Source organism: Rana temporaria, chromosome 10, assembly GCF_905171775.1.
Source record: "Rana temporaria chromosome 10, aRanTem1.1, whole genome shotgun sequence".
Taxonomy (NCBI): domain Eukaryota; kingdom Metazoa; phylum Chordata; class Amphibia; order Anura; family Ranidae; genus Rana; species Rana temporaria.
The window spans coordinates 137,999,914-138,025,698 of NC_053498.1; positions in this window are offsets into that span (position 1 = coordinate 137,999,914).

Below are 25,785 nucleotides of genomic sequence, written 5' to 3' on the forward strand. Positions count from 1 at the left end.
GCCCCTGCCACAGACCCTCCTTAGTGAACTTGAGGAAAAGTCTCTGCCACAGACCCTCCTTAGTGAATTTGAGGAAAAGTCCCTGCCACAGACCCTCCTTAGTGAACTTGAACTTGAGGAAAAGTCTCTGCCACAGGCCCTCCTTAGTGAACTTGAGGAAAATTCCCTGCCACAGACCCTCCTTAGTGAACTTGAACTTGAGGAAAAGTCCCTGCCACAGACCCTCCTTAGTGAACTTGAGGAAAAGTCTCTGCCACAGGCCCTCCTTAGTGAACTTGAGGAAAAGTCTCTGCCACAGGCCCTCCTTAGTGAATGTCAGGGAGACACCTCTGCCACAGGCCCTCTCTGATTTGTGGTAACGGAGGCAATCCTCCTTCGGTGAATTACGCCTGGATCTCCTTCAACTTGTTGCCCAGGTACCGACTGACAGGTGATCAATCCTTCAGTGTCCGGCTACCTTGTTCCCCGGTGGTTTGTGGAGGCCCTTGTGGACCGCCAGCCTCTCAATGGCGCTCCTCAGACGGACTCCCCACCGAACAGCAATACAGCTTGGGATCCTCAAAGGTGGGAACCCAGTCGCTCACTGGGTCCCTGTTGCTGTTCAGATGCTCCGGGCCATTGTTGCCCCGGAACCAGGAACACCGCGTGGCACGCACGTCCCCGGCCAGGTAGGCCATAACGCCGGGGGGCCGTGATATGGTCACCCTGAAGGTGGGTGCCACACTCGAAGAAGACCCAGAACCAATGGCGTCTGCCCCATAAATACCCCTCCCCAGCATGCACAGCAAGGCTAAACCCTCCTGATTGGCTGCTGGGAAAGAGCACTCAAACCTTGACTCCACTGCTGCCACCTACAGCACCGGGGCTGGAAGAACACCCCAGCACAGCAGAATAAGCCTACAGCACAGCCAAGCTGAGACAGAGATCCTGTTTAACACATAACAATTTGGATCAGAGTTTAAAGCGGGAGTTCACCTGAAAAAAAAAATTTAACCTTAGATTAATGCTCATTTTGTCAAGGGGAATCGGCTAGTTTTTTTAAAATCTAAGCAGTACTTACCGTTTTAGAGAGCGATCTTCTCCGCCGCTTCCGGGTATGGTCTTCGGGACTGGGCGTTCCTATTTGATTGACAGGCTTCCGATGGTCGCATACATCGTGTCACGAGTAGCCGAAAGAAGCCGAACGTCGGTGCGGCTCTATATGGCGCCTGCGCACCGACGTTCGGCTACTTTCGGAAAATCGTGACGCGATGTATGCGACCGTCGGAAGCCTGTCAATCAAATAGGAACGCCCAGTCCCGCAGCCCATACCCGGAAGCGGCGGAGAAGATCGCCCTCTAAAACGGTAAGTACTGCTTCGATTTTAAAAAAACTACCCGATTCCCCTTCACAAAATGAGCATCAATCTAAGGCTAAAAATTAATTTTTCGGGTGAACCTCCACTTTAACTATACTCTGATCTCCCTCTAAATGTAACTTGCACCGGTACTGTAAAGTAACCAGGCGCTACAACTACCTGACATTCTGTATAGAATAAAACAGTTTGCATTCTTTCCACTCTGAACATAACAAGTACTTCTAGAAGGCCTACTATGGATATGTCCTTTATAGAGATACAGAGAAGGTGTGTTTGTTAGGCCCCGTTTATATATTATATGGCACCAAGCTGCAGGAGCCTAAAAATTTGCAGTGGAAGGAAATACAAAAAAATGAGAAATATGCTCTCTGTATTCAGGTTCACATGCAGTTAAAGCAACTCCTTTGCTTTATTATTAAAAACCCTGCAAAAGAAGACCATTTATACTTTACTTTTTCTGCCACTCATTTCATGTGCACCCGCCAGCAACAGCTCCACTTTCAATATAGTTTTGAGTGTTCTGCATGTCTATTCCCCATCCCCCCCCCACCATATGCTGTGGTTCTTGTAGTGAAGTAGGGTCTGGCGGATGGCACCATTGCAGATAGCAGAGTACCTAGGCACCTGGAACACCGGAAAGTGTGTTGAAAGTTAGAATTCTGATGGAGAATTTGTTTTACAAGCGAGCAAAGACTGAATAAAGAGGTGGCAGAACAAATACAGTGCTTCGAAAAAGTATTCACACCCCTTGAAATACAAATTGCATGCAACACTTTTCAGATATTTGTTTTTGTAAAAAAGATTAAAAAAAAACATAATTTTCCTTCCACTTCACAATTATGTGGCACTTTGTGTTGGTCTATCACATAAAATCCCAATAAAATCATTTTACCTTTTTGGTTGTCACATGACAAAATGTGGAAAGTTTCAAGGGGTACAAATACTTTTTCAAGGCACTGTAGATAAATTGATTTGACTAATGCCGCGTACACGCGATCAAAAATTCCGGCAAGAAAAGTCCGATGTGAAATTCCGACCGTGTGTAGGCTCCATGGGAATTTCCGCCAAGAAAAAATTTGAGAGCTTCTCAAATTTTCCGACAAGAAAAGTTATTGTAGGAAATTCTGATCGTCTGTATGCAACTCCGACGCACCAAAAACCACGCATGCTCGGAATCAAGTCGACGCATGCTCGGAAGCATTGAACTTTGTTTTTCTCGGCTCGTTGTAGTGTTGTACGTCACCGCGTTCTTGACTGTCGGAATTTGGTGTGACCGTGTGTATGCAACACAAGTTTGAGCCATCATTCCCTCGGATTATTTGTCGGATTTTCCAATCGTGTCGGATTTTCCAATCGTGCGTACGCGGCATAAGGGTCTGGATGATACCCTCATATTTTTTTGCACGGGACAGGAAGGGGTAGATTTGTTCCAAGTGCCTGCACATAGCTCCAAACTGTCCTTGATTTTGAGGGACTGTCCCTGATTTGGAGCAATGTCCCTCTGTCCCCCTCATTTGTTCCACATTTTGCTCTGATCTATCTAGATGTATATAAAATGCACTATTTATCTAACAAAAAGTTTTTCCTAGTGCTAAACCTTACATCCAATTTCTAAATTGCTGCAAATTTAAAGTGGAGTTCCACCCATAAATATAACATTACATCAGTAGTTTAAAAAAAATGTCATTAGTCCTTTAAGAATTTTTTTTTTTTTTTAGATGCCTTCAAAGTGTTGTTGCTAGGCAGAATAGTTAATCTTCCCTCTTCCTGCACCTAGGTGCTTAAGCTTCCTAACCTACACAGCACAGACTCCTGGGAATGTAGTGGGTGTAACTTTCCAGGAGTCTGTGCACTCCCCAGTCTCAAAGAATCATGTGACTTGGACAGTACAGGTGCTGAAACCTGGTCTGAAACCTATTACACTGCTTGTGCAGCACTGAGCATGTGCGCGATCTGCAAGGCTGAAATCCAGGAAGTCATACAGTCTGGCTTCATGATGCCCTCACTTAAGATGGCCCCAGTCAATTTCTATTTTATAAAGTGTCTAAATGCTGTAACAACCTAACAAAACGGACCTTAGTTTACTGACTAACTTTATTAGACTACATTAAGCTTGTGTATTACAGGGGTATTTATATTTAAAAAGTGAAATTGTGGCCGGAACTCTGCTTTTAGTTTAAAAAGCCAGTATAAAGGAATAGTAGTGGTAAAAAAGTACTTGTGGGTTTCACTAATATTTTTTTTGTATATGTCTCCTTTAAAGGGGCGTGGCAGGGGGTGTGCCCCATACCTACATACCTTTGCTAATAGGTGTCCCTTGTTTCCATCTCAAAATTTTGGGAGGTATGCCTGCAGCTACCTTTGATGTAAAGTTCTCTTGTTTTGTTTTCTTTAGGTGTCCTGTGCCAGTCCCCAACGCACCATCTCAACTGCGAGACAGACTGCTACCTTCCCTGCCCACCGGGCACTTACTATTCCTCCGGCAGCTGTTGGGAGTGTCAGCCAGGATTTTAGTAAGTGCAGGGAATTCATGAGTTACTCCCTCATAATATCTGTTTGATATATTCTGCTGACCTTTTTCGCTTTGCTGCAAAATCCTCTCACTTATTCCGCTCCGACCTGTTAATAATTCAGAGTAGCCGGTGTGATTTTCTTGGCAATAAAAGAGAATGCTGCATCATATTGTATTTGCTTGTTGCTCATAGAATTATTCACATGCAGTCTATTGCCGGATACATGGTGTCTGCCGGGGCCATAAGTCTTTTGTTGGAAAGTGCCGATGCGCTTTCTTTTCTTGTTGTGAATTAATCACCACTCTGCACCTTACAGCAAACCCAGCTATCTTCAGTGCTTCCGATTTGTTCCTGTTGTTTTCAGGTGTAATTGTCGATGGCAATGATTTTTTATGTCTTGTGATGTTACAGAATACTTGCCTTTTTTGTGTTTTTTTCCATGTTGATAATTTCTCTTTAATGCTGCCACATGTGTGGGTACAATTACTGATTAATGGGAACAAGTCATATCAGGGAGGCATGAAACACACCACATCACCTACACTGTATAGTGCTAAAAATTATCACATTATTTTATTACTGTAAACTCAGTGGCCCGGATTCAGAAACGAGTTACGACGGCGTATCTCCAGTTACGCCGTCGTAACTCTGAGTGTGCGGAGTCGTATCTATGCGCCTGATTCTTAGAATCAGTTACGCATAGATTTCCCTAAGATCCCACCGGGGTAAGTCTCTTACACCGGCGTATCTTAGTTGCATATTTACGCTGGACGCTAGGTGGCGCTTCTGTATATTTACGCATAGAATATGTAAATTAGGTAGATACGCCGATTCAGAAACGTACGTGCGCCCGGTGCATTTTTTTACGTCGTTTACGTAAGGCCTTTTCCGGCGTATAGTTATCCCTGCTATATGAGGCGTACGCAATGTTAAGTATGGACGTCGAGCCAGCGTAAAAATTTTTACGTTTTACGTCGTTTGCGTATAGGGTTTTGCATAAGTTACGTTCACGTCGAAAGCATTGACTATTTGCGGCGTAATTTGGAGCATGCGCACTGGGATACGTTCACGGACGGCGCATGCGCCGTTCGTTTAAAACGTTATTTACGGTCACACTGAATTTACATAAAACACGCCCACATCTTCCAATTTTGAATTAGGCGTGCTTACGCCGGCCCTTATACGCTACGCCCCCGTAACTTCGGGCGCATAATCTTTCTGAATACCACACTCATCTCACAAAGTTACGGCGGCGTAGCGTATAGGAGATACGCTACGCCCGCCTAAAGATAGACATTTGTATCTGAATCTGGGCCACAGTGTTTAGGGTACCAGCTATACATACCTCCCAACTGTCCCTGATTTCAAGGGACTGTCCCTGATTTGGAGAAATGTCCCTCTGTCCCTCATTCCTCCCCATTTGTCCCTCATTTTGTGCTGATCTATATAGATGTATAGAAAATGCACTTTTTATCTATCAAAATGTATCTACCAAAAATTGTTTTCCAGCGCTAAACCTTTAATCTGATTTCTAAATTGCCACATTTGTAAATTCCAAAAGCCAATATAAAGGAATTGTATTGTTAAAAAACAACACTTGTGGGTTTACCCAATCTTGTTGTTTTTTTTGTACAATTCTCCTTTACGAGGGAGTGGCAAGGGGTGTGTCCTAAGCTTACATACTTTTGCTGAGAGGTGTCCCTCACACCCATCTCAAAAAGTTGGAGGTATGCGATATATGTTTGCATACCGCCCAACTTTTTGAAATTGGAATAAGGGACACCTATTAACAAAAGTATGTAGGCCTAGGGCAAGCCCCCTGCCACTCCCCACTTCAGCTTTGGAAGGTTTACCCCCCTTCATGGCCAGGCCATTTTTTGAAATGCGGCACTGCGTTACTTCGGACCACTTGCGACCCCACGGCTGGGCTCTTAAAGAGGACGTACAGGTACATGCTTGTGCCCACCCGTGCCATTCTGCCGACGTATATCGGCGTGAAGGGGTCCTTTTGTGGTTAATATAACTTTCATTGTAATGCAAACTAAACACTGTAAGGCTCCATTCACACCTTTTGCGTAGGCGGTTTGCGGCGTTTTGTACCGCGACAAATTGCGGCGTTTTGTACCGCGATTTGCCGCGACAAAACGCGTCGTTTTTAACCCAATGTTTTTTATAGGTCATTGTCAGCTATGCCGAACGCCGAAGCCGCCTAAATACCCGCAACAAAAAAGGGTCCGGGACTTGTTTGAGCTTCACGCGATCGGCGTTTGGCGATTTGGCGTGGAGATGTGATTAATGTTATTTCTTTATCGTACATCACGGGACACAGAGCGGCATATTCATTACTATATGGGTTATATGGAGTACCTTCAGGTGTTGACACTGGCAATCTCAAACAGGAAATGCCCCTCCCTATATAACCCCCTCCCATAGGAGGAGTACCTCAGTTTTTACGCCAGTGTCTTAGGTGTTAGTCATGGTTTAGCTTGCCTCCGCATCCTTGGGATTAGGTGAGCTACCGGTTCTGTCCAAAAAAGCCTCAGCGCTAAAGTGGTCAGTAACCGGACCCCAAACCCTTGGGGTATAGCCCATAATGCTTTTCTTTTTAGAGAGCTGGACCCTGGGCCCAGAACTTAGAAACCTTTGGGTGCCTAATGTTTTCTGTTGCCAGGGTGCTATATGGGCCCAGGACAGTGGATCCTTCATAGGAACCCAGGGCCTGAAGGTCTAGACATCCCCACGGAGATGGGGGAAGATTGGGCCTCTTGCTTGGCAAAGTCCTGCGGCATGGAGCAGGTAAGTGAGGGGAAAACTTGCGGAACTTGGTTCTTGGCAGGTTTTTTTCTGGGGGGTCACAGGGGACATGCCTAAAGTTATGCACTGCATCTGGCAAACTAGTCACATATCATAAAGATAGGATGGCTCTATATGTATTATTCCCCATAAGATGTGACCTCCCTTGTAGTGTTGGAAAAGCATTGAGTGGGGCCTGTGTGATATAAAAATATATGTGTGTGTCAGAGAGCTGTGCTTACCTGCAAGCCTCCAGGCGATGCTCCATTCAGTCTTCCTCCTCAGAGCCTGCAAAGCAGGCAAAACGCTGACCTCCTCATGGTTCCAGGCTGCAGGCTGCAGTTTGCTGGAACAGAGAGGTCCCTTCCTCCCAAACCCCCCCCCCCTGTCGGGAGGGGCATTTCCTGTTTGAGATTGCTGGGGGGGGAAGGGCGGGTCAGTGGCTTAAGGAAGGGGCGGCCCTTCCTTGTTTGTTCCATTCAATACTTTGGAACGTGGGGAGGAAAGACCAGAGCGGCAGCACGGGGCGCCGAGGACACACAGTGGCCAGAAAGGATATTGCAGTCTTCAGAAGACTGTTTTTCAAGCCTAGAAATAGGCTGTTTTCTTTTCCATCTCATAGTTTTTCTTTGCAATACTACTCAGGGGGACAGAATGTTTTTTATTTCCTGGATTTGAAACAAAAACGAAAAAAAAAAAAAAAAAAAAAAAAAAAAAAGTCATCTAGGGGAGAGGAAGCATTTTTTATCCCCCAAACAGGTGTTTGGGCAATTAACTTTTATAGTTCCAAATACCAATAGGTAGCAGGTGTACCTTGGTATTGTACCATGGCATCCGGAGAGTCTAAGGTCTCGGACAAAGTTATGCCGCTGCTTTCCCCACAGGGAGCCTTGGGGCCATCGGGATCTGGGGCTGGAGCTGGCGCGGGTCAGTCCAACCCTAAGATGGTCACGGACGAGGTATTACTCACCTCTTTAAGAGAGATGGAGAAAAGAATGGGAAAAATGATAGCCACAGCTATGCGGGGCAGTAAACGGATTAGATCTCCGTCGCCCGAGCGCAGACCCTCAGAAGAGGAGGTCCTTTCCTCAGGGGAATTGGACGACCTCTTGGACAAGGACCAAGTAGGTTCAGGGATCGAAGATCCGGATACAGAGGAGTCTGGAGCAGTCTCCCAAGGGGAGAGCTGGTGGACTCAAGCCTTAACGGACTTGGTCCATAAATGCATTTAACTTGCCAGTACCAGATCTCCAGGTATCTACGGTTTCAGCTTTGGGCTCACTGAGGGCGCCTCAAAGCAATGCAGTATTTCCGATCCACCCTCTACTAGAGGGAGTTTTGTTCCAAGATTGGAACAAGCCAGAAAAATCTTCTTACCACCTAAAAGATTCTCTGCCCTATATCCTATGGAAGATAAATTTTCCAAGAAATGGGCTACTCCTGCAGTGGACGCAGCCATCTCATGTATTAACAAATCATTAACATGCCCTGTAGAAAACATACAGGTATTCAAGGATCCAGTTGATAAACGCTTGGAAGCACTACTTAAGAACTCCTTCACTACTGCAGGGGCAGTAGTACAGCCAGCTGTGGCTGCGATTGGGGTTGCTCAAGCATTATCGGATCAGGTTAAGCAGATGCTTAAACTTATTCCTGCCCAGCAGGCAGAAGAATTTTCGGATGTCCCTAAGGCCATATGTTTAACAGTAGACGCAATTAAGGATTCTATCCAGCAAGCGTCCCGTTTATCGTTATCCCTTATCCATATGAGAAGACTCTTATGGTTAAAAAGCTGGGAGGCCGAGCCCCCATGCAAGAAGCTCCCGGTAGGGTTCCCCTTCCATGGAGGACGACTCTTCGGAGAAGACCTAGATAAATACATTCAAACCATTTCAAATGGCAAAAGTACTCTCTTGCCAACTAAGAGGACGTTTCAGGGGCCTGCGTTTAAACGACAGTACTCCCCTGGGCAGGGGCCCTCTAATGCCAAACAGTATCGACGGCCTCCTGCGAAAGCAAACTTCGGCTTCAACAGCAAATCACAAGGACAGGCTGCTAAAGGCAGAAAGCAGTGGGTTCGCAAACCAGCAAACCCAGCCCCCAAGCCGACCTTATGAAGGGGCGCCCCCACCCACGAAGGTGGGGGGAAGGCTGCGACTCTTTTCAGAGGTTGGGAAACCAGCATTCCCGACGAGTGGGTACGGTCTTCCGTGGCCACGGGCTACAAATTAGATTTCCTAAGGTTTCCTCCTCTTCATTTCCAGGAGTCGAGGATTCCAAACGATCCGGAGAAAGGAGCCGCATTAATGTCGGCATTAAATCATCTACTTTCCCAGGAAGTAATAGTAGAGGTACCAGTCCTGGAACAGGGGCTAGGTTTCTACTCCAACCTATTCATCATCCCGAAGTCCAATGGAGATGTCAGGCCAATTTTGGACCTAAAGATGGTAAATACATACCTAAAGATCCGCTCATTTCGGATGGAAACCGTGCGGTCAGCAGCTACCACACTCCAAAAGGACGACTTCATGGCGTCCATAGACATAAAGGATGCCTACCTTCATCTTCCAATTTATCAGCCACATCAAAGATATCTACGCTTCATGGTGGCTTCGCGTCACTTCCAATTCGTGGCGCTTCCCTTCGGGTTGGCTACGGCCCCCCGGGTGTTCACGAAGGTCCTAGCTCCAATCCTAGCCAAACTAAGGATCCAAGGGGTCACGATCCTAGCATACCTGGACGACCTCCTAGTCATAGATCACTCGTCTCTCGGCTTGGAGCGAGCAGTGGCCCTCACGGTCCAATACCTCGAAGTTCGGCTGGGTCCTAAATCGAGAAAAGTCAGCTTTCCTGCCCACAAGGCAGTTGGAATATCTCGGCATGAGATTAGACACAGAACAACAAAGAGTGTTTCTACCTCTGAGGAAGGTCAAAGCCATCAAGGAATTAATCCTACTGGTTCTAAGCAAGAAGGAACCGACTATTCGCCTATGTATGAGATTACTAGGCAAGATGGTGGCCACATTCGAGGCGGTACCATACGCCCAGAGCCACACTCGCATCCTGCAGGCAGCCATCCTGTCAGCATGGAGCAGAAGGCCGCAGGCCTTGGATATCCCGTTGCCGCTCTCATCAAGAGTCCGACAAAGTCTGTGCTGGTGGTTAGACCCTCAGAATCTACTGAAGGGGAAGTCTTTCAGCCCAGTGGCTTGGAAGATAGTGACCACAGACGCCAGCCTGACGGGCTGGGGAGCAATTTTGGATGGTTGCACTCGCCAAGGTACTTGGGCAACGCCAGAGAAGCAGTTGCCCATCAACATCTTGGAGCTCAGAGCTGCTCGACTAGCCCTCAGGGCTTGGACGTCAAAATTGCAGGGGTTCCCAGTGAGAATTCAATCAGACAATGCCACGGCCGTGGCATACATAAATCACCAAGGGGGAACCAGGAGTCAAGCCGCTCAGAGAGAGGTGAGCTTGATTCTCCTATGGGCAGAGGCTCATGTGCCCTGCATATCGGCAATATTCATTCCAGGAGTGGACAACTTTCAGGCGGACTTCTTAAGCCGCCAGACTCTTTTGCCGGGGGAATGGTCTCTGCATCCACAAATCTTTCAAGCACTCTGCCAAAGATGGGGAGTGCCGGACGTGGATATCATGGCATCGAGACTCAACAAGAAGCTAGACAGGTTCATGTCCCGCTCAAGGGATCCGATGGCCTGCGGAACCGATGCGTTGGTTTGCCCTTGGCATCAGTTCAAACTTCTTTATGCGTTTCCCCCGCTCCAGTTACTACCCCGCCTGCGGCGCAGGATCCGGGTGGAGCACATACCAGTCATCCTGGTAGCTCCAGCATGGCCCAGAAGGGCATGGTACTCACTAATCTTAAAGATGGTAGTGGGAGACCCTTGGACTCTTCCTCTACGGCCAGACCTGCTATCGCAAGGTCCGATCCTCCACCCTGCCTTACGGCATCTAAATTTGACGGCCTGGAAACTGAATCCCTGATTCTCAGGGGTAGAGGTCTGTCTCAGAAAGTAATCTCTACCCTAATCAGAGCCAGGAAACCGGTCTCTAGGGTGATTTATTACAGGGTCTGGAAGGCCTATGTAGGCTGGTGTGAGTCCAAGCGATGGCTTTCTCGCAAATTTACCATCGATAGAGTATTAAGTTTTCTCCAGCTAGGAGTGGATAAAGGATTGGCATTAAGCATAATCAAAGGACAGATTTCTGCTCTGTCAGTGTGGTTTCAGCGGCCGCTGGCCACCCACTCGCTGGTTAAGACCTTCCTTCAAGGGGTCTTACGTATTAAACCTCCAGTTAAATCCCCGCTTTACCCGTGGGATTTAAACCTTGTTCTGTCAAGTTTACAGAAACAACCGTTTGAGCCGTTGGCTGAAATTCCTTTGGTTTTACTGACAAGAAAGTTAGTATTTTTGTTCGCCATAGTTTCCGCAAGGAGAGTATCGGAACTGGCGGCCTTATCCTGTAAGGAACCATATCTTATTTTTCATAAGGACAGGGTCGTTCTCCGCCCTCATCCTTCCTTCCTACCGAAGGTTGTATCCAGTTTTCATTTGAACCAGGATTGGGTATTACCATCCTTCTTCCCTAAACCTACTTCCAGAAAGGAAGGGTTGCTGCATACCTTGGATATCGTCAGGGCCATGAAGGCCTATCTTAAAGCTACAAAGAAGATCCGGAAAACAGATGTGCTGTTCGTATTACCGGATGGGCCCAAGAAGGGGCAGGCAGCTGCAAAGTCCACCATTTCTAGGTGGATTAAGCAATTAATCACTCAGGCCTACGGCTTGAAAGGGTTGCCTCCTCCAGTATCATTAAAGGCTCATTCTACTAGGGCCATGGGCGCCTCCTGGGCAGCACACCACCAGATCTCTATGGCTCAAGTTTGCAAGGCGGCAACCTGGTCTTCTGTCCACACGTTTACAAAGTTCTACCAGTTGGACGTAAGAAGGAATTCTGATACAGCCTTTGGGCAGGCAGTGCTGCAGGCTGCAGTTTGAGACCCTCGGAATCCGGGGGCTCCTCTTTTTTGAGTTAAATTTTAAATTTAAGATTATTTTTCTCAACTAAGTTGGATTTATTATGATTTGAGTATTCTCTAAATTAAATCCTTTTGTCTTGGAGATGTTCTCCCTCCCCTCATTGTGAGCATTGCTTTGGGACATCCCATATAGTAATGAATATGCCGCTCTGTGTCCCGTGATGTACGATAAAGAAAAAGGGATTTTTAATACAGCTTACCTGTAAAATCCTTTTCTTGGAGTACATCACGGGACACAGAGCTCCCACCCCTCTTTTTGGGGACCATTTTGGGAGGCATACTGCTTGCTACAAAACTGAGGTACTCCTCCTATGGGAGGGGGTTATATAGGGAGGGGCATTTCCTGTTTGAGATTGCCAGTGTCAACACCTGAAGGTACTCCATATAACCCATATAGTAATGAATATGCCGCTCTGTGTCCCGTGATGTACTCCAAGAAAAGGATTTTTACAGGTAAGCTGTATTAAAAATCCCTTTTTCTCCCCTCCAGCGTATCTGAGCATCGCGCTTCAGGCGTTTTGTCGCTCAGGTGTGAATGGAGCCTAAACCTTACTAAAGCTGTCCTATTCAATGCAGCTGGATGGAGGTTCTGGGCACCATCTCATCCTTGGAAGGTATTACACTTCCCTTTTGTTTCATACTTCACCTCCGTTTAATAGTTGTGTTTGACTTTTTCCGCTTCTCAGGGAACGTTCCCAGGAGATGCCGTAAATCTGACATATTTCCATGTTCCATTATTAAAATTCCTTTTGTATCATTTCTTTTGCTCGAGATCTCAGCGCAACTGCAGTGATTGGTGATTGATGGATATAATATATCTTGGAGGTCACTGGAACAGAAAGGGAAAAAAAAAAAGATTAATCTCATGATATTGATTATGTTAAATTATCTCAGAGGGCTGGATTATTCTTTTTCATAATTTTATCTGTCCTACATTTTTTACATGCGTATAATGGAAGGTGCCTGAGGGAAGCAGTGGTGCCAACTAGAGCAGTTATACTGTTATCTAGTATCACAGTAATTATGTGTAAAATATCTGTGATGACAGGGGATCTCCATATATTGCAATATCAACATTCACATTAAATCTGCCAGCTGCAATTACTGCGTAGCTTTAGAAGAGATCAAAATACAAGTCTTCTGATTTCTAATAACTTTTATTGATGGGGCTGTGCTGGCTGACTTCAAGAGAGCTCTAATTCTACAGGAAAAAAACTCCTAACAGGAATTTATCTTTCGTGTGTGGGCTGGAAACATTGAAAGATCTTCTAGCGGCCTGCTTCCCTCAGCTTCTAACTAGTTTTTGTTAAGGCATATGTAAACCCCCAACACACACATATCATATAATGTTTGTCTATGTTGAACCGCTTCAGCACCCGGAAGATTTTACCCCCTTCCTGACCAGAACACTTTTTACAATTTGGCACTGCATCGCTTTAACTGACAATTGCGCGTTCGTGCGATGCTGTACTCAAACAACATTTTTATCCTTTTTTTCTCACAAATATACCGTATTTATCGGTGTATATCGCGCACTTTTTTGCCCTGAAAATCAGGGCAAAATCGTGGGTGCGCGGTATACGCCGATACCGGCTTTCCCGCACCGAGTTTGAATACTGCGCCGACATATACCGAGCGCAGCACACTCGTGTATTGTCGGGCAGTCTCGGGTCCTCTCGCGCTGACGTCCTGGACGTACAGGACATCGGCGCGAGAGTTGCCGAGCCTGCCCGACGATACACGAGTGTACTGAGCTCTGTATATGTCGGCGCAGTATTCAAACTCGGCGGGCGAAACGAGCGGGGAGGACACGGGGACGCCGCAGAAGGACGCCGGACCCGACGAAGAGGACACCCGAAGCCGCAGACGGACGCCGGACCCGACGAGGCCGCCGATGGACGCCGCGCAAGACACCAAAACTGTAAGTACAAAAAAACTTTTTCCCACAGGAATTCGGGGCATCTTTAGGGGTGCGCGCTATACGTGGGAGCGCGCTATACTCCGATAAATACGGTAGCTTTCTTTTGGTGGTATTTGATTACCTCTATGTTTTATTTTTTTTTTATTTTTTGCATTATAAACAAAAGAAGAGCGTCAATTTTGAAAAAAAAAACATGGCGAACAGATCTGACACTTTTGACTGCTCTAAAGTCTACACCCTTATGCCGCGTACACACGGTCGTTTTTGCGGCATGAAAAAAAAACTTTGTTTTTAAATACGTCATTTAAAATGATCGTGTCACATCGTTTTTCGGCTTCTGAAAAACGACAAAAATAAAAATCGAACATGCTGCATTTTTTTAACATGTCGTTTTTCGGGTTGTAAAAAATGATTGTGTGTGGGCTAAAACAACGTTTTAAACCTGCGCATGCCCAGAAGCAAGTTATGAGATGGGAGCGCTCGTTCTGGTAAAACTACCATTCATAATGGAGTAAGCACATTCATCACGCTGTAACAGACAAAAAAGCGCGAATCGTCTTTTACTAACACGGAATCAGCTAAAAGCAGCCCAAAGGCAAATAAAATTCCCCTTTAGAGTGCCGTTGTACGTCACCGCGCTTTGTTCATCATTTTCAAAAACGATGGTGTGTGGGCAACATCGTTTTTAATGATGAAGTTGGAAAAACTACGTTTTTTTTCATACCGAAAAACGACCGTGTGTACGCGGCATTACACTCCAAATTACAAAAATCAGCCTTCCTTATGACTCTAATGAATTCTCTTGTATCCTCCCTGGAAAGATCTTCCTCGCTCTACTCCCAGTGGGTGTTAAAAGCTCCCAAACAGGAAACGTATACACATCATTAAAGTCTATAATTTGTCCTACTAAAATAAAATGTGTTTTTAAACAAGTATGTCCCTTTAAATCCAGTCACAATTCAACCATGTATATTGTGATTACTCCATGCACCTTACCAAATATCAAAAATGTTCACACCGCGTACACACGATCGGATTTCCGATGGAATGCCTGCGCTACAATTGCACTGTTGCCAAATTTTCCATACGACTGTTCTGACCTTTTTAGCTTGCAATCATGTTTGGGCAGTGGCCTTACTCCAATAGCCTCATCAATTTTTATATCTTTTAATATCAGCATACGTATGTGTCCTTACTTCCAACACTGCGGAAGATATATTGGCACTATATAAACCGATAATGACCATTTTTGCGGTAGTGAAGAAGGCCACTTTTGTCTTCTCAGTGCAAGCCTTAATTTGCAGAGGAAATGGTGTTCCCTGGTGCATTTGCCGCCTTGCCAGCCCTTGCATGTAGATCATACAAATTCTCATAAAGAAATTAAAACAATTTCCAAAAAAGGGCTCCTTGGGAAATGTCATATATTTTTTTATTATTATTATTATTCTCATTCATTTCAGCTTGTGTTTCTTATAAATAATACACAAGGCCAGATAAGGGAGACGGTTTTCTTTTGTTTGTTTTTTTTTTGTTCTTTAATCCCCCCCCCAAAATTTTTCTAAAAGCGGCACAATAATTCTAATGTTGTCATTTTGCAGTACGGGTCAATATTTCATCTCTGCTCCTGTACAATTGTAAACCAGCAGCCGCTTTTCTAAATATTGCCTGGTGGCCTGTAAACTCTTCCACATCTGATTTGTTGTAACTCTGCAATTACTTTTAGTATTTTGTGTATTTGACATTTATATGTTTGTTTCTAGTCGTGTGCCTAGAGGAGAATAAGAAATAGCAGATTTTTTTGGGTGTCATTTATTCAAGATGTTTGATTCTGAGTGTGTGTGCTTTTTTGTTTACGCATTTCGCTCAGCAGGTTTCCTAAAGTGTGTGACCCCATGAAAAAAATGTTTTGTCTTTTTTTATATTTCAGCTGTTCAGGAGAATCTGCTGCTCCCAAAAAGTGTCCAATTGGCACAGTAAATGCCCACCCAGGCAAAAGCAACATACAGGATTGCCAGGTGTGTATGGCATGCGCATAATGGCAGTAGAACGTTTTAGGTTTGTAAATGTAATGGGTTTATGTGCGAAGGGTACTTCAGTATCCCATTTGTAGCTTGTAGCATTCGATGGGAAATAGGACCAGAGAGACCAAATAAAGAGTAAGAACAACCACCGGTATATCGAATACCAGCAATATTCATGTTTATTCAGTTCTTTCTAAGTTTTTACCAAATATTATAGCGATTAGTAAACCCAAAAGCAACATTTATTATATTGCAGCAGTGGTGGTCCATCCTTTAGGGGCACCCAGGCTCCGCCCTCTCTCTCCACACCACCCCCTTTATGTATATCCTCCTGGACAGGTTCATGCATAGCATGAGATTAAATATTGACCTGTACTGCACTGGGGGGTGGGGGGTTCAGTTGATTTGTTTGCCCCCCCCCCCCCCCGGTGGCAGCCACCACATCTAATGATTGGAAAGAAGTATTACCGCTTTAATTGCAAGTCAAGAGCAATGGCCTCACTAAGGGGGGCCCGAGTGGGCCCTGACCCCCCCAACATTATGCTGTGCCCCACCATGTGCCCCCCCCCCCAATTAAAACACTTGTTTTTTTTTGTTTATGTAGCGAGTGTCCTGCATCTTACTCTAGATAGCCGCCGAGTGGACACAAGTGCAACCTTAGCAACCCTGGTAGTTCTCCCACTGCTTTGGACCCTTACATTTTCCTGGTGTGCTGGTGACATAACTCTTGTTTTCTGTCCCCCTGGGGGGCCCCAATACAGTAGGAAGGAGTGGACACAAGTGCAACCTTAGCAACCCTGGTAGTTCTCCCACTGCTTTGGACCCTTACATTTTCCTGGTGTGCTGGTGACATCACTCTTGTTTTCTGCCACCCTGGGGGGCCCCAATACAGTAGGAAGGGGGCTCACTGTAAAACATGTGAAAGGGTTTTGTTGCGGGATTGTAATAAAGGGTCCCACACCTGAAGTAAAGGGCCCCATGATATATATAATTGTATTTTAGAGTTGGCCCCCCTACTTTTGTCCCTGTCCCCCCATGTGCCCCCCCTAAATATGAAAGATGGAGACGCCACTAGTCAAGAGTGGTAATGCATAAACGCTGTTCGAGGAGGGTGCAGTTATTTCTGTGTCTAGCTGCTGAACTATTAGTGTTGTTGTCCCTTAACCAGCCATTAACCTTTTTCATTTTCTTGTTGCTATATCAGATTGGAACAGGAAGGGGGAACCCCAGTTAGATTCTAGATTTGGAACACAGACTGGACTTCAATTGGACATGAAGCTTCTTCTTATCTCATTATCTCTGTATCCTACAGGAGTGTCCCACAGGATGTCTGAGCCTAGAGTCTGGGTGGGCCTGCAGGCCGTGTCCTCATGGATTCTCTTGTGACCCTGCCACTAGTTATTTGAGTCCCTGCAGCCCTGGCCATTATTCTCGGGAAGGGGAACTAAACTGTTTCCCATGCCCAGATGGATTTGTTTGTCCTGATGGTCGAGATTGGAAGGTAAGCATTTATATACGGGAAATATAATGGCTTACCTTTACACATCAATATAAATCAACAAAATACTTATTGCGTTGTATGCCAAGCAGAAATACCAATTCCAGTTATAAATGTGCAAAAGATTATTTTTTATTGCTTGTAGCAAAATATTATATTCCCTCTAACAAGTACAAAATTAAAAGCAATCATTAAAATACCACAGCCGCCCATGGGAATATAAACAGAACAATAAATCAAGCAGTGATTATAAAGAATGAAAACTCCCACCAATTTTTTTTTTATTATTCTTAGCTTAGAAAAGCGGACTTATTCCCAAAGATCTGAGTTCACTTTAAAGACATTACAAAATGTCCAAATGCTCTACTTGGATGAAACACTTAAGATTATAGGCAAAACTTTTTTTTGGGACTGGGATGTGATTTAAGTGCCGCCTCATCATTGCTACCTCATCAGTGCAACCTATGAGCGCCCATCAGTAAAGGAGAAAAAATTACCTGTTTGCTAAATTTTATAACAAACTATTAAAAAAAAAATTTAATTTTTTTACATTTTTGATCTTTTTTTGTTTCTCCAGAAAAAAAATTAAAAACTCAGTGGCGATTAAATTCCACCAAAAGAAAGCTTTATGTGTGTGAAAAAAATGCTAAAAATTAGTTTGGGTACAGTTTTGCATGACCGCGCAATTGTTATTCAAAGTGCAAAAGCGCTGAAAGCTGAAAATTGGCCTGGGCAGGAAGGGGGGTATAAGTAGTTACATTTCCAGATCAGAGGATTGCTCCATGCCAATGTACCTACATCTCAAAGGAATCGACAACCTATCAGGGCTGGGCTCCTGCTACTTAACGAGCAGCTCTCTTCTTTCAGCGCACAAAAGTTGCTCAGATGTCGGTTATTTACCAGCCACTCATTACCACAGTGACTTACCTCGTTACCATTAACCTGCCTCATTAGTCTAACCTACAGCTAGCTAGCCCCTTTTTGGTATTTAAGCAGCTTAGCTCGTTTTCTTCTTTCCCTTGCGTGGTCTATGATCTCCAAGTGCATTCCCTCCTGTGCTCCAGTGTATAACTTGGCCTGGTTGACTTCCCATCCGATTCCTGTTCCTGATTTTTGCTCCTGACTACACTGACTTCTGGTTTCAAGACCCAGTTTATCTGATTACCCGCTCTGGCATCCTAACCCTGGCTTCTGTTTTTTTACCCAGTTCTTGAACTGTGTTACCTCTGCCATTTCATTAAAGGTGTGATTTTAATTGCACTTTCTGTCTCCATCTGGTTTATGGTTCCTAACACAACCTCCACAACCATGTATATAGCAGAGACTTTTAACCACTTAAGCCCCAGACCAAAATGCAGGTAAAGGACCAGGCCCCCTTTTGGGATTTGGCACTTGCGCAGTCGTGCGACGTGGCTCCTAAACAAAATTGGCGTCCTTTTTTTCCCACAAATAGAGCTTTCTTTTGGTGGTATTTGATCACCTCTGCGGTTTTTATTTTTTGCGCTATAAACAAAAATATAGCGACAATTTTGAAAAAAATTCAATATTTTTTACTTTTTGTTATAATAAATATCCCCCAAAAATATATAAAAAAAATCGTTTTTTTCCCTCAGTTTAGGCCGATACGTATTCTTCTACATATTTTTGGTAAAAAAAATCGCAATAATCGTTTATCGGTTGGTTTGCGCAAAATTTATAGCGTTTACAAAATAGGGCATAGTTTTATTGCATTTTTATTATTTTTTTTTTTTACTACTAATGGCGGCAATCAGCGTTTTTTTTCATGACTGCGACATTATGGCGGACACTTCGGACTATTTTGACACATTTTTGTCATTGGTGTGGCTGTAGGAGTGACGTCATCGATTGTGTCTCCCTGTAAAGGGGATGACACGATCGATGCAGCCGCCACAGTGAAGCACGGGGAAGCCGTGTTTACACGCGGCTCTCCCAGTTCAGTTCCGGGGACCGATCGCGGGACCCCAGCGGCGATCGGGTCTGCGGGTCCCGCAGCTTCGGACCGGGTCGTGGGCGCGCGACCCACGGCTGGGTAGATGTACAGGACGTGCCGGTACGTGCATCTGCCCAGCCGTGCCATTCTGCTGACGTATATATTTACAGGAGGTGGTCCTTAAGTGGTTGAAGGCACATTGTGACAGTGCAAGGCCCTGCCCCTGTGAAAATGTAGGAGAAAGTGACACAGGATTTGCATTAAGTACAATTAAGTAAATACAAAGTTCCAGACTATAATTTCTGATCAGGGAATGCTGTGGTTTGGGTTTTCTCTGGATTCTGTAGTCCCAGATCGGGGCATGGAGCTTGAAGGTTTCAAAGTGTGTTGGGTGGGACTGGACCTTCAATCCTGTGTCTGCATTTTACCAGGTGCCAATAGGGGCACACGGGTGCTGCCCCCCCTATCCATGAATGAATGAATGAATGAAAAACTTATAAAGCGCGGCGCATGCGAACTGAATCGCTTCTGGGCGCTAGTTGTTCGTGTCTCATGTCATCAAAAGAGCAGAGTTTTGATTCGTCTTCTGAAAGTCAGGTGGTTTTCCTCCAACCGAATGCTGGTTGGTAAAGCGTTCCATAGTCTAGGACCCTGAAAAGCAAACCTTCTTTCTCCTTTGGACTTGTATTTGGTTTTTGGTACCCTGACCAGATTTTGGTCGGTGGATCGCAGAACGCGATTCGAATTGTGAGGTTCTATCTTGTCGCAAAGATATTGCGGAGCCTTCCCATGGATGCACTTATGTGTCAGGCAGAGTGCTTTAAATGCAATTCTGTCTTTTACTGGCAGCCAGTGAAGGGTTCTCAACGAAGGTGAGATTGATTCCCATTTTTTTTTCCCAGTCACAAGTCTGGCGGCCGTATTCTGTACGACTTGCAGACGAGAGATTTGGTACTTTGGGAGTCCGAGGTAAAGGGCATTTGCATAGTCCAGTCTGGAATTCACGATTGTTCCCACCACGACTGCTACGTCTTCTTTGGGGATAAATGGAATAAGTCTGCGTAGTAGGCGCAACAGATGGTGCGCTCCACTGACTACTGACCCTATTTGTGCGTCCATTGTCATGAAGGTGTCGAAGATGACCCCGAGACTTTTGACTTTGGAGCTAGGGGTGATGATTTGGCCCAGAATGGGCGGGGGTGTCCAGGTTGTTGCCAGTTGACTCTTTCGGCTGGCGTGAAACATAAGGAGTTCTGTTTTTGAACTGTTGAGTTTGAGATAACTCTTTGTCATCCAGTTTTCTATCAAAGAGAGACATTTCTCTAAACTGAGATGATGATCCTTTTTGTTGCAGATGCGAAAATACAGTTGCGTATCGTCTGCATAAGAGTGATAGAGTAGTTCTTGGCTACTGATAATATCAAAGAGAGGGCGAAGATAGATGTTGAAAAGCACCGGTGACAGGGGGGATCCTTGGGGGACTCCACATGACACCGTGCGCTTTTCCGACGTGAAACAACCCAATTTAACTGTTTGTGATCGGTTTTCAAGAAAGGAAGAAAACCATGGTAAATCACCTTCTGCGACTTCTGCTACCTTGGCTAGTCGCATCAGTAACAGTTTGTGGTCTACCGTGTCAAAGGCTGCGCTTAGGTCCAGCAGAACCAGGAGACAAGATTGCGTCCTAATAGCAGGGCGCCGAAGCATGGATTCCAATGTTTTTTGTTTTTTTAAAGCACGTGATTAGAGCCAGAGGCTCTAATAAGCTTAAAAAAGGGTGAGCTCAGGGCGCATAGCACTGCACTCTGAGCCCTCCCAGTTGTGTGACAATAACGAATGAATTTTTGCTATTCCCACACTGATCCTCCTCCCGGCCAATCAGGAAGCGGGTCCCGACCCGATTGGCTGAAAGGACAGGCGATCCTATTGGACACCTAGGAGGAGGGAGGGGATGCAGAGGAGGAGACGCCCGCCTGTCGCCCGTAGGAGCACTGCCTGCCCAGAACCTAGATGGGGTAAGTATTTGACTGACCACGAGACCCTCGGCGGGGTTCGGGGGACCCAACTGAGTGGGAGAGGGTGGTGGTTGTTTGCCGCCCCCCCCCAAAAAAGTGGTGAGTGCACAGGTGTGCAGGGTCATTATTTTAATTATTTTTAAGTCTGAGAAAAGCGCAGGGCTCCCAGTTTGGAGATAGCTCCCTGTTTTGAGACAGAAGGTTTCACCCAGGGGGTCAGAGGAGCCTCAGCCAGAAGTCAAGAGGCAGGAGCTCTCACCTACTGTAGGGGTCAGAGGAGCCCCAGCCAGTTTCAGGAGACAGGAGGTCTCATTCCAGGAGTCAGGTGGGCTCCTATGAGGGTGTCAGGATAACCCCTATTCAGAGGCCAGGAGTGGGCCGTGCAGCAGGACGCTGCGACTAAAGTCTAAGGCCCCGTACACACGACGGGTTCGATCCGCTGGGATTGATCCGCGGATCAGTTCCAGCAGATAGATCCGGTCGTGTGTACGTCCGAGCGGACATTTCTCAGCGGATAAAAATCCAGCCAACGGATTCCCAGCGGATAAAAATTTCTTAGCATGCTAAGAAATCTATCCACTGGAATCCAGTCCAGCGGACTGATCCGGTCGTCTGTACAGACTCAACGGATCAGTCTGTCCGCTCCCATCCCTCGCATGCGTCGTAATGATTCGACGCATGCGTGGAAGTATTTACCTTCCAGGGTCGCGCACGTCGCTGCGTCATCGTCGCGGCACATCACCGCGGATGTATTCCGCGGGGATTTTGATCCGATGGTGTGTACAGCCATCAGATCAAAATCCGCCAGAGGATTTATCCGCTGGAAACGGTCCGGCGCACCATTTCCAGTGGAAATCCTCTTGTGTGTACAAGGCCTAAGAGAGCCAAGTGTACCAGGAAAGCTGGACAATACAAGGACTGGTAAGACCAGAATCAGTGCTGCTGCCAAGGAGCCAGGTGGCGCGGCATTTTTAGTTGTCCGTTCCTGTTGATGTGGAAAATCCACTGCGTTGGCAACTGATATTATGTGAACTTTCCATTCTGTTTAATAAAAGTGGGGCTGCCATGCCTCAAAATACAGTTTGGACTGTCACAATCCATTGGAAAAGCACTAACACATGAGTAGAATCTCCCCAGTACCACAATATGTACAATGAATGTGGTAACAGTATGGAATAAAATAAGGTAAAACTGACACTTTCTTTATTCAATAATAATAAAAACATGCATCATGGCCAGTTCAGCATTGAAAATCCATACAATATACTACTATTATTTCTTCCATATCACATAGATTATAAATAGCTCTGGCTAAGAAGTGACGGGATTCACATGCAATGACCCTTTCCTTTCACATCTTCATGAGAGCTATTTATAATCTATGTGATATGGAGAAGATTATAGTGGTATATTGTATGGATTTTCAATGCTGAACTGGACATAATGCACGTTTTTATTATTATTTAATAAGATGATGTGATTTTTTAACCATAACCTTATTTTTTATGTTTTTATATTGTTATCACATTCATTGTACATGTGCCTTTAAATGGCTCTGCTATATACATGGCTGTGGAGGTTGTTAAAATCTGGTTTAATATCTGGGCAAGAATTATGTTTTTTTTTTTATTTGTGCTTTTTATTATCAAACTCCTGTGTAGTCAAATACAATTTTAGTTGACTTTGCCATTTCCCACAGTAGAAAAATTGCTCTTGACAATATTTATTATACCCAAAAGATGAATCGTATATAAAAAAAATGGGAATTAAACCTGCAGTGCATTGAGAGAGAGAACTAGTACTGTGTGTTTGTACAGATTTATAATGACCAGGATTGATAATGTAGAATGACTCTGCATTATCTCAAGGTAGGCTTTAACAATGCTTTATTGGTGGTATACTAGGGTGCCCACGTGTCCCAGATTGCCCGGGACTGTCCCGCAATTGACATGTCTGTCCCAGGTCCCGGGCACCTTCATTCTGGGACAATACAATGTCCCGGAATGAAATAGAGGGCACTGCCACCCCCTACTAACTAATAACTACCTTTCCAGAACTGGTTGCTAGGGCCAGCACTGCCTGGCATCTTGCAACCAGTGACAATTGACTCTCAGACAGTGAGACCAGGAGCGAGGCCTGCGCCTACTGCTGTCCCCACCCACCTCGGCACCTCCTCCTTCTCCGGCACCCAGCGGCAAGCAGCAGGGACTGGTGTGATCTTCACTCTCCAGATAGTGACGCCACTCCTTTCCTTCTATGCACGTGGCTCATACAGAGGGAGTGGCAGCGGCACTGCATCTGATGGCAAGTGGCACATTCACCTGACAAATAACCCGCCGCCAAATTCCCCATCAACTCCGAGACTACATTTTTGTTGGGGGAAGGTAAGAGAGGGGATGTGTCCCTGAATAGCAGTTTGGAAATGTGGTCACCCTATGGTACACCCATAATGACAATGATTGTAACGACATTTCTACAAAAAAGATGCATAGTTTGCTATATTTTAAGTAGTCCTTATGTTTGCATTGATGGTTCTTTCTCTCCAGTTGTGCCCTCCAGGTCAAGAGCCAGCCCAGAACAATTCACGTTGCATTGACTGTCCTCCAGGCTTCTTCTCCACATGGACTTCACCAAGATGTCTGCCATGTCTCCCAGGTATCTTTTGCAGAATATACAAGCAGTGAGGCTTTTTAGAACCTTCTAGTAGAGGTCATATTATATGTCACAATAATCAATGGTGGACTTTAAGAGTATATCCAAAGCAGGGATTCGGGTGTACCACAGCCTGGATAGGGCTATGTGCCAAACAAGCATTTGGTCTCTCTTTTTTGTAGCTCTCCTTAAGTGTCATTATTTATCTGGATGGAAAACATTCCAGCCTCTGCCCAGAAATATCTGCTTGGATATAACTGCCAACTTTTTACCTGTACACTACATTTCAGTGACATTAAAAGAACATCTGTGCCATCATTATGACAATGTTTATATACAGTGGGGAAAGTAATTATTGGATCCCCTGCAGATTTTGTAAGTTTGCCCACTTACAAAGAAATGAAGAGTCTATAAAGTCTATAAAGAGTAAGATTTTTATCATAGTTTTTTTTTTAAATGATAGAGACAGAATATCAACCAAAAATCCAGGGGAAAAAACACAATACAAATGTTATAAATTGAGTTGCAGTTCAGTGAGTTAAAGCGGATGTCCGCTGAAAAAAAAGAATTAAAAGTCAGCAGCTACAAATACTGCAGCTGCTGACTTTTAATAATCGGCACACTTACCTGTCCTGGAGTCCAGCGCCGCCCGCAGCAGAGGACGAGCGATCGCTCATCACTCTGCTGCCCCCCGCCATCCTCGGTGAGGGAACCAGGAAGTGAAGGGCTCCGGCTTCACTGCCTGGTTCCCTACGGCGCATGTGCGATTTGTGCTGCGCCTGCTGATTGGCTCCCACTGTGCTCTGAGAGCCGAGTGTTCCCAGAACACAATGGGGGGGGGGGGGGGCGGGAAGTGACGCCCTGCTCGCAGTCTGCCCGCAGACTGTGGCCGGAAGTGGGTGCAAATACCTGTCTTTAGACAGGTATCTGCACCCCCCTCCCCCCTGAAAGGTGTCAAATGTGACACCGGAGGGGGGGAGGGTTCCGTTCAGCGGGAGTTCCACTTTAGGGTGGAGATCCGCTTTAAATAAGTATTTGATCCCCTATCAACCAACAATAATTCTGTCTCCCACAGACTGGCTACGGTATGTGCTTATGTGATACACAGGTTAGTCCTGTCAATGTAAGACGGGGCTCCTAACGACAACTCGCTATGTGTATAAAAGACATCTGTCCACAGAATCTTTCTTCCATTCAAACCTCACCATCATGGGCAAGACCAAAGAGATGTCAAAGGACGTCGGGGACAAGACTGTAGACCTGCACAAGGCTGGAATGGGTTACAAGACCATTAGCAAGAAGGTTGGTGAGAAGGAGACAACTGATGGAGCAATTATTTGCAAATGGAAAAAATACAAAATAACCATCAATCACCCTTGGAAAAAACAGGAAGGGGGAGGAATAAAGGAATAATACCGCTCTAAAAGCTACTGACCCCTCGGATTGCTTCCGCCCTACTGAAACCGACAGGTGCTGGCTCTGCACAGGTGCATGGAAATGGAAAACATCCTGGACTGCCGCACTCTGTTAAACGACGTCTTTATTGGATAAAATCAGATCAAAACATAATCCAAAATGGTGCAGTCAAATGAAAAAGTGGACAACAGGACAAAAAATGGCTAACATGTTTTACATCGTAAGATGCTTACACATAGGAAGGGGTAGGAACCGACCTGAGTAGTATTAAAATGATTGCTTTAATAGGATATGATTAAAAACACAATATGATAGAAGATGCATGCTCATTAAAGTAAAGTTCAGTCCTGGCATTCCACATGGCTCTGTGGGTTTCTTCGCTGTTCCGGATAGCTGGAAAGGATTGGGAAGCTGGCTGGAATGGATCACAGTGTTTCTCCAGGAACCAGGAAGCTTCACACTGACCAGCAATAGAAGGAGCAGCCAGCTCCGAGCGAGTAGTCTTCACCACTGCAGCCCTGATTGACAAGATTCCAGCCCTGCCTGGGTCTAATCTCTTCCTCATACCTCCCAACATTTGGCCCGG